Below are 16,452 nucleotides of genomic sequence, written 5' to 3' on the forward strand. Positions count from 1 at the left end.
AGTGCGTGGTACTTATACCTAACCTGCGTCGTGTGTTGCTTCCGTGAAACGGACCGCCAGTAGGACTCTTCTGTACGAAACATTCGTAATCTCGGTATCAGTTCGTGGTACTTATACCTAACCTGCGTCGTGTGTTGCTGCCGTGAGACGGACCGCCAGTAGGACTCATCCATACAAAATGTTCGTACTCTCTACTTATACCTACCCTACGGCGTGTGTTGCACCTATGAAATAGATCGCCAGTAGGACTCATCTATTCGAAACATTCGTAATCATTTGGTCAGTTCTATACGAAACATTCGTAATCTTGGTATCAGTGGTACTTTTACCTAAACTGCGTCGTGTGTTGCTTCCGTGAAACGGACTGCCAGTAGGATCCATCCATACGAAACGTTCGTAGCCTACGCCGTGTGTAAAGCGGACCGCCAGTATGACTCATCTATACGAAACGTTCGTCATTTCGGTATCATTGCGTGGTACTTATACCTAATCTGCGTCGTGTGTTGCTGTCGTGAAACGGACCTCCAGTAGAACCTGCCGATACGAAATCAGCAGAAACCACTTACCAACCACCACCTCTACCTGAACTTGGCAACCAACCTGGACTTCAAGTATCTCACATCAACCTCTTTAAATATAAGAACATCTTTTCTAAATTACTCACAAGAGCATCGAAATTCATCCTCGTTATCTTTACATTTTTTTTATCTATTACTATCCTCGAATCTATTCCAGAAATTCAAGCCTTACGTTATGGGGCAAGCGCCCCTCGGGCAAAGAACCGCGCAAAGAAACACAGGCTATGACTATTTCTACATCAGATTATATAAAATTGTAACTTGTACACTTCCTCGCATGCAGACCTGTATTATTGTGCTCTGGAAAAAGTAAACAATAAAGTCATTAAAAAGCAGTAACTGGATTAAAAAAAAACTACAATAACTCGAAAAGACGCTTTCTGCGATGAAATCGCGAATGTTTATATTGATTAGTCAATCAACCAATATAAAACCTAGCAACTAAAACTCTAATTAACTCAACCTCGATTATAATGGGTCAAAACGACGTTCGCACAAAAAGTCAAAGTGAGCAAAACGAGAGGCGGCTTTAAGTACGAAGAAACAACGCGTACTTCTCTTACGCGTTCGCAACCGAAAATAATGCAAGCTCTGTTCAAACGCGAGCGAGAGAACGCGTTCTTGCTCCCCCTTGAAATCGATGTCTCTGCAGCCGAAGAGCGATGAACGTCCCCTGAAACAGATATGCAATGACCTACGGTCATCAGCAGTAACTAGAACTGCAATCTCTTTAACAACGTCAACCGAAATAACAACAACAACCGCAACTGTATCATCAGCCCGCTTAATGCAATCATTAGCGCAAATACGTCTGCCGCTTCGATGCCCAAAAATCAGAACAAAAATAATGAATATGTTAAGCCGGCTGTGCCGACGGCTGTGCTACATCAAAATAAAAAGGAAGCTGAGCCCCAATAGAAACGCATATGAACTCGAACCGATTTAAAATCTTGGCAGACGCACATGAAGTTGAGACGGCCGAATCTACTGAAGTCGAGAAAAGAAAGCCAAAGCCCCCGCCTCTTTATATACGAGTAACAAAATTAGTGTTTACTTTATAACAATATTATTATATACTTTATAAGAAATTATTGAGCTTATTGGCAAGAAAAACTTCCCAACAGTACCCCTTGCAAAGGGCATCATTCAGGAAATCAAAGTTCAAATGAAGTCTAAAGATAATTACAGAGTATTATCGAAATATCTCACAGAGAATAAAAAAGAACTTTTACACGTATCAGCTAAAAAGCAGCAAGGGTTTGAATGTCGTACTTAGGGGCATAGACCCCGACGTAACGCCAGCAAAAATAACAAAGGCGCTACAAGAAAAGGGATATAGCGCTAAGATAGTCTTCAATGACCTTAACAGGGATAGAAACCCGCAGTCGCTCATTAAGCGGCGAACTTTCTAATTTTCCCCACCAGAGGTTCGCATCCACCAGACAGGAATACTGCCCGCACCCAAAATAAACAGCTTGTAGCCTCCAGATCAAACCCTGAAGTCTACTTCTCGATTGTAGCTGATACAAAGAACATGATGCTCAGCAGCATCACTCACCAGAACAGCCCAAAAAGCTATGATATGCCGCCTACAACAAACCTTACAGAATTTATGTTGTTTATGCGCACAACTACGCAAAATTTAATGAGAAACCAAAATCAACTGATTCAAATGCTAGTTTCACAACAATCCAAATAATGACTTCCCTACAGATATCTGGAACGCTAACGGCGTTTCACAGCATAATCTTGAGTTAGCTCAATGCCTTCTCGACAATCATATCGACGTGCTGCTTTCAGAAACACACCTTACAAACCAATACAATTTTCACCTACGAGGCTATACATTCTTCGGAACAAATCATCCAGATGGTAAAGCAGACGGTGGGACAGGAATTATAATCAGATACCGTATTAAACACCACTTTCATAATAAATTTGCTAAAAACTACCTAAAGCCACATATATAAATATAGAACTAAATACTGAAAACCACTTTACACTATTCAGCGTATACTGCCCCCCTCGCTTCACAATGGCTGATGATGAGTTTATGCAGTTTTTCAACTCATTAAGAGACCACTTAATAGCAGTAGGAGACAATAATGCCAATCACACACACTGGGGATCTCGTCTCGTGACTCCAAAAGGAAAGCAGCTCTATAATGCAATTATCAAAGCCAAGAACAAGCTCGACTATGTTTCTCCTGGCACTCCAACATACTGACGGGCAGACCCAAAGTCCCAACCCAACTTTGCGATTACCAAAAAAACATTCCTAAAAATCTGATAAGCGCCGAATGCTTTCAGGAACAGTGGTACAACCATTAAAATCCCTCCACAGATCGCCATCTGCCAAGCAAAGCTTCAGACGTGCATCACGCCAACTTACTAAAGCCTTAAACGAAGCAGAAGCAATGTCCAACGCCGCTGCGTAGAGCAAAAACACTCACTATGGAGAGCTCACCCAACTCTGAGCTCACCGATCAAAACTGTGCGATCAAACTGCCTATTAGAAATCCCACAGGCGGCTGTGCGCGCAGCGATGCAGACAGAGACAGTCACCTTAAAATGTCTTCCAACCAAATCCTGCCACTAGTGTGTTTTCCGACTTTACCATATGAGCCTCAGCCCTCAACATGAAAGGCCATCCAGAAAGGAATCCCGTCACATCAATTTGGGTTTCGTGAAAAGCACGGAACAATAAAGCAGGTGTACCGGATAACATTAGAAATTCGGAATGCGTTCGAAAAACGAGAGTACTACATTGGCATATTTTTAAACGTCTCTCGAGCATTTGATAGGGTCTGGCTGGAAGGTCTAATGTACAAGATCAAGACAATGCTCCGCTACAACACCCACAAGCTTCTAGTCTTAACTTTACGACAGAAAATTGGCTGTGGCTTCACTATAGGAGCTAGAGTTCCTTAAGGCAGCGTGCTAGGGTCAACATTATATGTTCTCTACAAAGCAGATATCCTGACAAGCACACCACTAACAATATCTACGTTTGCTGATGATACAGCTTTGAAGATTGAGCAACCAATCACGTCTTCGTCGGAATGACTTATCCACCCAGCGACTGACTTGAGGAACGCGAAACCAGAATGCAGTCTTAGTTTACTGCTAGTTTTAATGTTAAGATTCGTAAACTTATTGTTAGATTCATCATTAAGAGAAGATCCAATAAAAAAATGTTCAATTTGAAAAACAAAAAATTATATAAAGTAAGATTTGCACAACAAACACAAAAAGTTAAAACACAAACAAGAAAATTTAAAAAAAAAATAACGGTATATCCTTGCAGTCAGGGGATCGAACGATTCTCACTTATATACTGCGTGTAAAGGAAAGAAGAATGTGTGCATAGTTTGGATGCGATATGTTTAATGTAGAGACTAGACTAGTAATGTGAGAGAGACGCGTAGAAACTAAAAGATAGACATACGGACAGACTGACGGACGGATATGGGGGTGCATATGTATGAGTTGATGTAATTTAAGAACACATTTATAATACTTTGTGGTGTTGGATATTTGTACAATAAAAAATAACACTTTTGAAAATGTAAAAAAAAAAAAATACTGCCCAAAACCAAATTCTTTTACCTTTTCTTATACCAAAATTCATACTAATAGACCGTGTATTAGTTATCACTATAATTTTTGTATTTATTAGGTAAGATTTTATTAAAAACTATTTTACCCTAAAATTCTGGAACAGCATAACGAAAAAAATGAGTTTGCTAGCTCAATTCCAAAAAAAGTGGCAGCGTTTGCAGGAAAGGCGCGAAGCATCACCGGTATGATTCCTCTATATAGGGCAAGAGGACCATCATTTTTATAAGATCCGCAAAAACACTTCGTATTCCGTGCTTAAACTTTCCTTCAGGGGCTTGTTATTTATTGTAGAAATAAAAATTTAAAATTTAAAAAATGAACATTTAAAAATGATATAATTTATTACTTGCTTACCTGATTGTAGGCGGCTTTTTAGCACGTCCGCTGGCATTCCACCGATCCAGTAAAATATTCCCGCCAATCCTCCTGCTAATATGGCAGGAAGAAGATCTACATTAGGTCTGTTATAACGTCGCATATATTCAGATGTCAACGCCTCATAGCTTAAGAAGTATAATCCATTAGCAGGTAAGTCTGCAATAAATAATTAAAATTTAGATTAAATAAATGACAGTGAATAGTAGTTCGTCTTTATTCAGCCATGAACAATAATCGTTCTAGTGTTACTAGCAAGCTGATTTCACCATGGCTTAAATAAAATACTTAGATACACATATATCAGAACTTAAGAAACAGATATTTTAATAAAAAAAAGAATGCGGTAAAAAGTATTATACATAATAATTGTTCAGTTACCGAGCGTTTTCGGGAGCTATATTCAACGTTCTAAATATTGGCTTTAGTAAAAACAAGCACAGTTCAATTTCATACAATTTATTTAAAATGTTTTGGCTTTTTACAAAGTGATATATGTATAGATGCGACTGCGAGAGGGTGAAGACCGAATTAGAAACAAGACGCGGGAGCGCGGCTCAACGCTAGATGCTGCGGAGCGATCTAGAGAGCCCGGGAGAGAGCGAGATAAACGCTAGTGCATGACGGCAGATGCAGGTGGCCGATCGAATGCACGAGAGCGGACGACGCGAACATAAATATAAAAGAAAGTGACATCACGAGCTCAATAAATTATTGCCGGCCAAACATCAAACATCTCACGTTTTGGCTTTCCTGTAATACCCGTGGCAGACGCCCAATGGGCACAGTTTGTTCAGCAAAAATTACTCAGAATCCAACAATCGAACATCATCAAAAAGGTCAAAATCTTATACAACATTGTAACTGGTGACGAAACGTCATATTTCTAATATGATCTCGAAAAAAACCCCAGAGGGCTCAATGGGAGGCACCGGTCAAGCCGAAACCCAAAAAATTGCAGATGGCGAAATCAAAACTGAACACAATACTGATTCGTTTTTGTAATTACAAGGGCAAGGTTATTTGAAAAGTTTGGTGGTCCGAATTCGACGTGTTCGGCGCGAATATCGTAATAATAAATTTATTTTATTTAAAATATATTTATATGCCGAAATTTTTTTTATTTGAAAGTCCTGTTTACTTTTGGAACGCACCTTATATGTCACCACACTTTTGTGATTTTACCTCTTCAGAAGCAAATTTTGAGTCTACAGAAATTAACATGCCTTCTCCCCTTCGCAGAGGTCATTCACGTCTAAAAGTGGTGTACTTTTTTTTTACGCGGTTCCCACTGCATACTTACAGCCCACCTTCAGTCCAACCGACCGCGGGACGCTACTGCTTAACGTACGGATCGAATCGCGGGGATAGATCCGAGAAAGTCCAGGCACACCAGCCATACTCAAGAATCGGATGGACCAATGAAGTTTTAACTAAATACTTCATTAAATACTTTGACCATCTTTTAATAAACCAAGCACACCCATTGCTTTATTAATCATCGTGGCACGGACTAAACGCCTTCCACATAAGGGGAAAAATCGAAGTCTCCAGAAATAGATTAAGAAGTTTAGGGAGCCATTTGCACAGAGCCTCGGCGCAGTTCTTCAGAATACAGCCTTGTATTCCATCAGGGCCTGGCGAATACACGGGCTTGACCTCAAAAAGATTCGATAACACACCCCTGTACTTTGCCCAAAAAATTTGACAAAGTACAGGGTTTGCTGATTGGATATTATAGGTGTAAGGCTATGTTTGAAAAAACTGCATAAAGAAATCGGCCATTGCCTGATCAGTGTTCGTATAAGACACTGATCACACTGATCGTACATAAGCATTGGGGGTAAACTGAATCCGGCGGCGGCGAATATAACTCCTATAAAATTCTGCGTTATGCACGGTGAAATTGGACCGAGCTACTAAGTATCTTGAATAACTGTGCAACCTGATAATTTATGTTTATTTGAAAGTCTACTCATAACGTTCTTTAAATTTAATACGTGCTTTGTTTACCAACCAAGGCGAATTAGTTGAAGCGGACGGATATTTCCAGTTTTATAACTTTGGACGGACGGATGCAGTTTTATAACTTTGTAAACACTAAGCGCAGACATGTATCTTTTCCTCCTCTGCTTACGTTTGAGAACTCATATGCGAACACTGATCAGGCAATGGCCGATCTCTTTGCAACGTTTTTTCAAACAAGAGATCTTATTCTATACACAAAAACTTTCTGACTTTTGCCCTTAGGGGACTTAATTGGGATACAAATCTTCATCTCCCCTCTTATCATAGTACACTTTAATTATTCAACTTAACTTACCATCATTAACAAAACGTAGAACGACTCTACATTTCTATAAATAAGATTATATAGAAACATGACACCCAGCAATGTTTCTCTATAATCTTATTTATGGAAATGTAGACAGCATTTATTAACAGGCTTAAATTTTAACATTCCTAGTAGACGGACTAGAAACTTTCGTCCTCTACTCCTCAGCCATTGTAGTTCGACATATTCCCAACACGATCCTTTCAGGGTATTAAGTTCGGACTTCAACGGTCTCTACAACATCCTGTCACTTTGCTCCACTAACAATATTAAATCGCTTATATTAAACTCCCTATCTATGCAACACTCCTTCTCGTGATATCTTTCTCCTACTCTTCGCTTAAACTATCTCGGATCTATTCCCGCGATTCGAGCCGTACGTTACGCGGCAGCGTCCCTCTGTCGGTTGGACGGGAGGTGGGCTGTACGTATGCAGTGGGAACCGCGCAAAAAAAAAAAACACAAGACCACCGTCAGGCTCCTCCGCCGGCGAATGCCCAGACAAATACTGGCAAAAATCCTTACTACACAAAGCAACACAAAGCACAAGTGCACTCTGCCCCCCACAGCGGAAGCACACCTGAACCCATGGACATTGACCCATCGCTTTCCAGGATGCTCAAGCCGTCCCTAGCCCCGGCATACCAAAACAGGAAGCCGGTAGAGTCCGATCGATCGGGCCCACACAAAAGGTAGAAGGTCAACCACATCGTGCAGGACGATACCATACCCGATGTTCTTCCTTATTTATGTCTGCAGGTTCTAGTTCGATTGCATATCCTTTAGACACAAGATTGTTGATTTGGTCTTGAACTCGCTCGAAAAATTCTGGATCTCTCTTGATTTTGACCGCAGGCATTCCAGGCGTCTTAAAGCAGTTGAAAGGCTTTCTGGGAGCGTAGCACGGTCATCTCGCAAAAAAGACCAACCTGGTAGCGGCCATTTACCTTTTTGCATGTGTCTTCAAGAATGCGTATGGCCTTTTTGTCATCTTCCGATTGAAGCTTTCGTGGAGCTATAGGGGTCTACATTAAAAATATCCTTGATGGCTTTATCGAGTTCGCCCCAGTTGCATTCGCAGTGATGTAGAGAAACATGTTTGCTTGAGTTTCTGTTCCTTGGATGCTCCATCCTAGAGCACATTTTGAGGCGATGGGTTCGTTGCGTCTTCCTTCACGGATTTTTCTGGGAACTGCTAATGCCCAGTTGTTAGTACCGATAAGAAACATAGGCTCTGCGTTATAATATGATTTCAGAGGCAATCCATGTAAATATTTATACCTTTTGCATAGTTTGTCTGCATCAACGGTCTGCTTTGGTAATGACAGCTTTTTTAACAGAGTGCACTTTGTTAAGCCACATCTTTTTCGAATTTCCAGTCTCTGATATTTGAAGTTGCGCTCTCTCTGAAGTATCCTCCATTCTGGTGGTGCCGCCGGTCCACTGTAGGCATAGCGGTTCATTTGTTGTGGCAATTTTTAGATCCTTCAGGAGTACGCTTTCGTACTAACTTTCGTCACTAACTAGCTCTGATTGAGGTGGATCTCTATGAAGTAACGGGTGATGCTTGGATTGGCAGTTGTCGACTCCGCAGTCGCGCCTGGAAAAAACATTTACGGCGATGGGCCTTCAAACATCTGTAGCAAGCCCGAGAGTCGTTTATAATTCTTTGTCTTTCTGGAACAGTTAGCAGCTTAAATTTTTCGCATTGGGCGGCAGTGTGTTCAGTAGAATTACACATAATGCACGTTTGGCTCGCTCTGGTTTCTTCCTGGAGATCGACCTCCGTATCGAAAGTTGCTTCGTTCGACGATCCTCGTCGAGTTTGTGAATGGGTGTTTACACTGTTGGTCTTTGCGCTTGATCCGGGTAGTACGGTAGAGGCTGCTTCCGCTAGTTTATATAGCCAGTCGCTGAAAGATTGTATTATGGAATCGAATCGCAGCGTTGATGCATAGCCCAGCTTAATTTGTGATGAGTAGGTAACTTGTCAACGAGTTCCCGTAGCAGCATTGGATTGTCCATGTGTCTATGTAACCGGCAAGCTTCCATTGTGGCGCAGGCGTTGCGGACTGCCATGGCGAAGTCTATTAGTGTCTCCAGCTTATCTTTGTGCACGTTGATTTTACGGATCCTGTCTATCAGTCGATCGAGGATTTGCTCAGGTCGTCCAAAAAATGTTTTCAGCGTACTGATGACTTCTGGAACCAGTGTTGGTATCAGCAGCTTATCACGGACCAACTCGTACGCTTTTCCCTTCAAGCATTTTTGAAGCCGCAGCATGTTTTCTGCGTTTGAAAAGCCTGCTACAGCGCAATTGTTTTCGTACATACTTATGAACATGGGCCATTCCTCTGGATTACCGCTAAATGGGGGAAGATCCGCTGGCAAGACTTGTCTTGCGGCTAGTTGTGCAGTAGTTGGTCAATCTCTGCGAAGGGGATTGTGTTTACTCCCTGTTGCTGGGCAAGAAAGGTATACTTTTGATGAATGTACTTTCTTTCAGCTTCACGCGTCTCTTCAAGCATTGCCAGCATTAGATTACTGTTGCTCGGGGCGCTTGTCGGCTCAGTTAACTTGAAGGCTTGTTGCTTGTTGGGTTAAATTTGTGGTTGATAGGCATCCAGCTGTTCCTGGGCAGACTTAGCGCTATTAATGGATCGATAGTCGCTGCAAGTTGAAATTACGTCGTCTTCCTCTTCCTACAGAATGTGCATTTCCACGGACGCTCTCTTATGTTGGCATCGACTCCAGCGCAGGCAAAGTGAAACCATAGCTTGCATATGTCGCATTGGACCCAGTTTTGGACACCGCTATTTAGCCGACTTTTTTTTGCATATGTTACACACCGTTGTATCTTGCTCCGTAGGCATTTTGGAATGTCAAGATATTTATGTATAATTGTGTGTTGATGTTGACGATTCTATTATGGTGCTGTTTTTGCGTTTGCCTGTTAGGACCTGTTCACTTTTTGTGATGTACTACACGAGGTTGCATTCAGATTGCCTTTTTTACATGTATGTATGTGCATGTGTGGGCGTCTGTGCAGATGTCTTCGGGTATTTCACAATTACTGATGAAATTCAGGCGTCTGTTGGCTTTCGCTTATTTGGCGTTTGTTGAAGTAAAGTTTTTTAAAGAAATGTTGCGGCACAAATGTGTTGGCTCGACCGACCAATAAGTATTGACAAATTCTTTAGTAATTCGACTTTATTATTTATTATTTAACTACAAGTTGGAAAAGAAAACTTTAAAAAACTTTGTCTTTTTCTCCGGTCGATAGTATCGCAATGTAACGGTAGATCAGTTGTGTGGCCGTTCACCCATATAAGCCAAAATCCCTTATTTTTTTCTAATAGGACCATATTGAAGGGATCGAAGCAGAATTTAAATATCGGCGGCAACACTGCCGATGATAAGCGCGCGCTGCGGCATCCCGAATCCGTTCAGGAATTCGATGGTCCGGAATGGTCCTCCGAGCGGCATGGTCAGCAGTGTTTTGAACCTGCTCTCGTCGGCGTTCCTCGGGGTCCTCTCGGCGTGTCGCGCGTGCCTCCATATCCCGAATACGTTCCGGAATTCGATGGTCCGAATGGTCCTCCGAGCGGCATGGTCAGCAGTGTTTTGCACCTGCTCTCGTCGTCGCTCCTCGGGGTCCTCTCGGCGGGTCGCGCGCGCCTCCATATCCCGAATCCGTTCGGGAATTCGATGGTCCGGAATGGTCCCTCCGAGCGGCATGGTCAGCAGTGTTTTGCACCTGCTCTCGTCGTCGCTCCTCGGGGTCCTCTCGGCGGGTCGCGCGCGCCTCCATATCCCGAATCCGTTTCGGTAATTCGATGGTCCGAATAGTCCTCTGAGCGGCATGGTCACAGTGTTTTGCACCTGCTCTCGTCGTCGCTCCTCGGGGTCCTCTCGGCGAGTCGCACGTACTTCCATGTCGCGATTCCTTTCTGGGACACGGTAGCCAAGATGCTGTCGTCGATGAGCATGTCCTTCAGCATCCCGAATTCGCTCAAGGTTACGGATTCTTTCACTTCGTCTCCAAGTGGCGCGCGCTGCGGCTTCACGTGCCCGACTTTCCTCCGCAGTTCTGGGTTACTGGCGCGAACGTTGGCGATGTGTTCAGAATTCCGAACCCTTATTTCGGATGCATTTTGTTCGTAGCCAGCACTGCTACGATTTAAAGCCGCTCGTCGGCGTTAATCCTGTGATAAATGTGATACACGCGGCATATTTTTACCTAGTGCTAGTTGAAAAATTTAAACAAACGGGAAATTATGAAAATAATTATTATGGAAACGTAAATAATATGGAATAAAGAAGTTTGAAGCTGAAAGTTTAAGAGTTATTAGGAAAATACTTAACAAAATTATTCCAAATATATTTTAAAAAACTTTTTTTTAACCACACTATTTCCTTTTTGGAATTTTCACATGTATAATACTTTTTCCACACTTATTTTTTCACTTGTTCACACTTTTCACTGTTAAAAAATACTGGATAAATTTTGTCATTGACTGATCTGTGGATTAATGAATCTGCCAATATATAGCCAAGTTGGGTAATATCCAAAATAATAAATCATTGTACCTTAACCCTTTGGGTTACGCAATTTTATCCCTTTTTAAAAGGCAATAAAAACCATGTTTTATAACTACCTGATCTACCTGTTGTGCAATTTTGGGGTTATAAATATTTGCAGTCCAAATTTTTAGGATCATTTTTTTCAAACTCGACCAATCAGAAATAAGCTATTACCTGTTTTTATAGGTGCCACAGTGTTCATACCTGTGACACATGTTGTGCACTATGTCCCTTGCACGTGTCCTTGCAATGACCCTTGCACGTGTTCATTGAAGCAAGGGATAAATTCCATGACCCAAAATGAAATCCATTTAAATTTTATGATCGTTAGTCCCACAAAATCCCATTATTCGATATCAATATTTTGAAAGTGTTACGCGAAACCCTAACTCTGGGTGTGTTTGACTGAATGGGCTAAATATTTATTTTTTATGGATTAAACTATATAAAAATTCTGCAAGGGTATATCAACTTCGGCTCCGCCCGAAGTTAGCTTTCCTTTCTTGTTTAAGTTGTTTTTGTACTTTTAAAATAATAAAACGTGAATTAGGAGATTCTAAATTTAATAAGAATAATTTAGAGCTAAACAAAAATAAATGTAGGTTTCAAACTTAACAAACAAGGAGGAAAATAATATAATTATATGTAATATAATAATATAATATTTTTTTATTTGGTGTCATTATTTTACAAATTTTGTCTCCACCACTTGCAATTGACTTTATTATTATTTCCTTCATTCATCTGCATTAATAAAAAGCAAATAAAAAATAAAAAAATAATGAAAAAAAAATGTCTTACCATGTCGCACGCGACAAACTTAAAAAACGTTTATAACCGAATGCACTACTTATATTTCACAAATTTTTATTTTTAATACTTAGATGTCCAATTTTCTGTTTGGCCCAAGTTTTGATGCTCATTCGACAAATTTCTTCGACGCACTGATAACAAATGTTCTTTTTCAATGTCGTACGCGACAATGAAATAAACTGATAATCTGATGAGAAATTCACAGTAATTAGCAATCGCATCGTTTCTTTTACATTATTGTTGTAATCTTTGGTTATTAGCCGATATTACAAATAGTGAATATCAATGCAATTTACTCTCTTTACGAAAGTTATTTAAAACAAATCGTGCCGCTGAAATGCTAAAAACTAAACTTTCGCACATTTGAGACTTTGGATTAAAATATTTCGAAATGTGTTATAAGTAAATGTTAAATATTATTAAATTAGCTAAATTTAATAGGTTCATTCTTTTATTGACTTTGAATTTTTTTGTCGTGGTTGACCTTTCTAGAGAATTACCCATATGTAAGTTAACCGAAGTTAACCGCACAACGGCAATGTCCGATTGCTTAAGAACTCGCTCTGGCCAAACTGCTGACACAGCGTCTGGCCGGATGCTCGTGCATAGCCGGCGAACACTGCATATTTGCTTGGCCGCTATGAAATACATTTTTGTTAGCTTTAAGTTTCAGTTTATGTTTGAGCTTCATACAATAAAGAACGCTAATATCAAACTCCGGCACAAGCCGTTAAAGTCAATTCATTTGTTAAATTGGTTACTCAGCCTCAAGGGCGGTAACAACGGAGTAAGTGACTCCCACCGTAACTTCCAGCAAGAAGGAAGAAACCTAGGCAACCGCCAGGTACAATCATATCACCCGCAACTGAGGACATCGTCATCAGCTACGGACCAACAACCACTACTACCACCTAACTTAACTAATTCGGAACTGAGGACAACGTCATCACCAACGGACCAAAAACTACTACTACCACCTAATTTAATTAATTGGCGCCCATCGTAAAAACATGTAAGTGAGCATTTTCATTCACAATTCTTTCAAGTCTGCATTAGTTTCATATCAAATAAAAAATAGAAAAGTAGTGAAAATGTGTTACACTGACAGCTAAAAACTGCAGCCCCATGACCTTTTTTTTACAAAAAAAACTAAATAAATTCCATTAATTGGCTGACGGTTTAGCATGGTATTTTTATACAAATTTTTTATAACAATACAAATTTTATACAAATTTATTATAAAACCATTCTTGGGATATCTACCTCCCAATATTTGTTTGCATTTATTTTTCTGTATAATTAAATAAATAAACATTTTTATACAACAACAAAGGTTGAAGAATAGAAAATTCTTAACCAAGATAAAAAAAAGTCACCAGCTCAAAATTTTATTTTCATTCAAAAATAATTCATATAATTGTGTGCATTTAATTCAGCTTTTATATGTCTCTTTGGTTACACAAAAATTCTTGGTATTGGCTGCACAGTCTTGGTTATTTATTTTCCCTTTCTGTTTTGTTTCCCCACTCCATTTTTGGGAATACGATACGGCCGCGCATGCAGTGTGTGGCACTTTGTTATTTTTATTTTTATCTTTGTGTCATAGCGGAGGCTCAGGCCTCTACTTGGCAAAACAATAGTGCCGCTCAACGAGCCCACACACATATGTAACTAAAACGACGGCTCAGCCCTCGCGAGCCCCCCACCCTACCAATCGCCTCTGTGGGCATGCAATTCGAGCATGAAAAAATTTTTTTTTCTCTTCTCTAGGATTATATCTCCTTCCGGAGATAGCGTAAGACAGTTCTCCAGTGATTCTGAGTCAGAATCCGAAAGACCGGCCAGATCTTCCACCCCAAAAAACGCTACAGCACTCAAACACGCAAGAATGGCTTTCAGCATGGAACAAATGACAGCCACCATACAGGCAGCCGTTCAACATGCCGTCCAAGAAGCCAATATTGAGAGCCAGCGTAGGGAAAATGAACTTCGCCTGGCTATACAGCGGCTGACCGAACAAGTCAACGCAGTACAGGTCACTCCCGCGCAAGCGGAAGCCCCCGTAATCAAAGTATATGAACCCATAGAAATTAGGGACAACGTAAAATGTGACGAGCCACTAGATGCCGTCAAGTGCCTGCCCGAATTTACGGGAACGCAGGAAGCATACGTTTCCTGGCGGCAAGCGGCGGTAGCCGCGTATTATATTTTTAGGAACTATATAAACAGCTCTCGCCATTACCAGGCGGTTATAATTATTAGGAGTAAAATAAGAGGCCCTGCCGATGCCGTGCTATTATTTATCTCGGGACTTAAGCGTAGTCTTACGGATGTCCTCTTTTCGGCAAAGCCAAAAGATATGCCTTCAGCCCTCGCTTTGGCACAGGAAATAGAAGCTAACCACGAGAGGTACTCCTTCGCGGCTTCGTTTGCCAGAAGCCAGGAGGACAAGGATAAAAAACACTATCCAAAAAACACTTCCTCTCTTTATCTCACTTCCTCTTTTTATCTTAAAGCGGACGGACGTGTTTTTTTTGTGCGCACTACGTTTTTGTAAAATTTGCAATAAGCTTTCTATAAACAATCGGTGTTTATTTCTTTACTGATATAAAAACAAATTGCAATTTTTTAGATCCGTATCGCTTCGCGTGTGCAGTGATATATATTTGGAGGTAAAATAATTATTTATTTAATTTACTTTCCAAACATAGCCCTGCTCTGCTTCTTCATCTCCTACGGTGTTGTTGCTATTTTTTTGCTTCTACTCTCGCTCAATAGAGATTCTTATCTCTATTTCTTTAAATCTTACTAACTTGCACTAACTGCTATCTTTAATCTCCCCTTCTCGTTTCCTTGGTACAGTGGTTCAAGGTTCCTCATTAATAAAATCAAATATTTTTAAATTAATTATTAATTTTTTTAATAATTTTTAATAAATTAATTATTTAATTTTTAATAAATTAATTATTTAATTTTTAATAAATTAATTATTTAATTTTAAATAATTTTAATAAATTAATTATTTAAATTTTTATAATTATGGATTTTAAATTGGTCTGTGCATTAAAGTCTTGCAATAAGACAATCTCTTCTTCCCAGCCTACCATCCATTGCTGGCTCTGTGAAAACGTTTTACACGCTAAGTGTGCCGGGTTCACGACCTCAGTTTCGGATGCAATCTCGCGTAGGTCTGGTCTCCACTTTTGCTGTGATGGTTGTCGTGCTGTTCAGGACGAAATGAGATCGTTCATGAGGCAGACTAAAAGCGGTTTCAAGGAGTTGATTAGTGGTTTTCGAAAAATCAATGACCAACTCTGTGCGCTTGATACACAGTTTAGTAGCCTTCAACTACTAAATGAGTCTCCAAAGCGTAAGAAATTCGCTTTTAGTGATGTGCTAGGGTCGAATAATCTTCAGCCTGCTCAGCCGACAACTATGCAGCCGCTTATATCTCTGGCCACCCCAAGGGCCGGACCTGAGAAAAATTCGGCTTCCGAATGTCTCGGAATCAATGAGCAATTGTCCGATATGTCCTCTGTGGCATCGCTTCAAGTGATCCCAGACCCAATAAATGAAACTCCTGTAACAGTCACCAAACAGGGTAATAAACCGTCCGGACCCCCGGTACGCACTGATAACATTGAATTTCTTTGCATCAAAATCACTTTGTCCGATCAATCTTTGTATGTTACCTGTTCGTACATACCACCTTCGTCCGAACCGCCAACATACTGGCAACATTTGTCCGCTATTCGTTTGATTTTCGATCGTCTGTCTGATGGTGACCAGCTGATAGCTCTGGGTGACTTTAATATCCCAAAACTTATGTTGTCAAATGTTGATAATTTACCGTCTTTAGAGCTTAACTCCCACCATGACTTCCCTGAGGGCATGTTCGACATGTCACTCGGGCAAATTAACCACGTTAGAACTTCTTTAGGTCGGCTGTTGGACTTATGTTTCGTTTCTGATCCTGATGGAATTACTCTTTCCAGAACTTTGCCCCTTTCTAACCCTGAGGATCCATATCATCCCACTCTTGAGGTTTCAATCGAAAATAATTACTTTTTTGACCTTAAGTCTACAGTTAAATCTCAGAAAGTTCGTTTCTTTCGTAAGGCTGACTTTACGAAATTAAATAAGTTA

This window comes from Drosophila ananassae, chromosome 3R, assembly GCF_017639315.1.
Source record: "Drosophila ananassae strain 14024-0371.13 chromosome 3R, ASM1763931v2, whole genome shotgun sequence".
Taxonomy (NCBI): domain Eukaryota; kingdom Metazoa; phylum Arthropoda; class Insecta; order Diptera; family Drosophilidae; genus Drosophila; species Drosophila ananassae.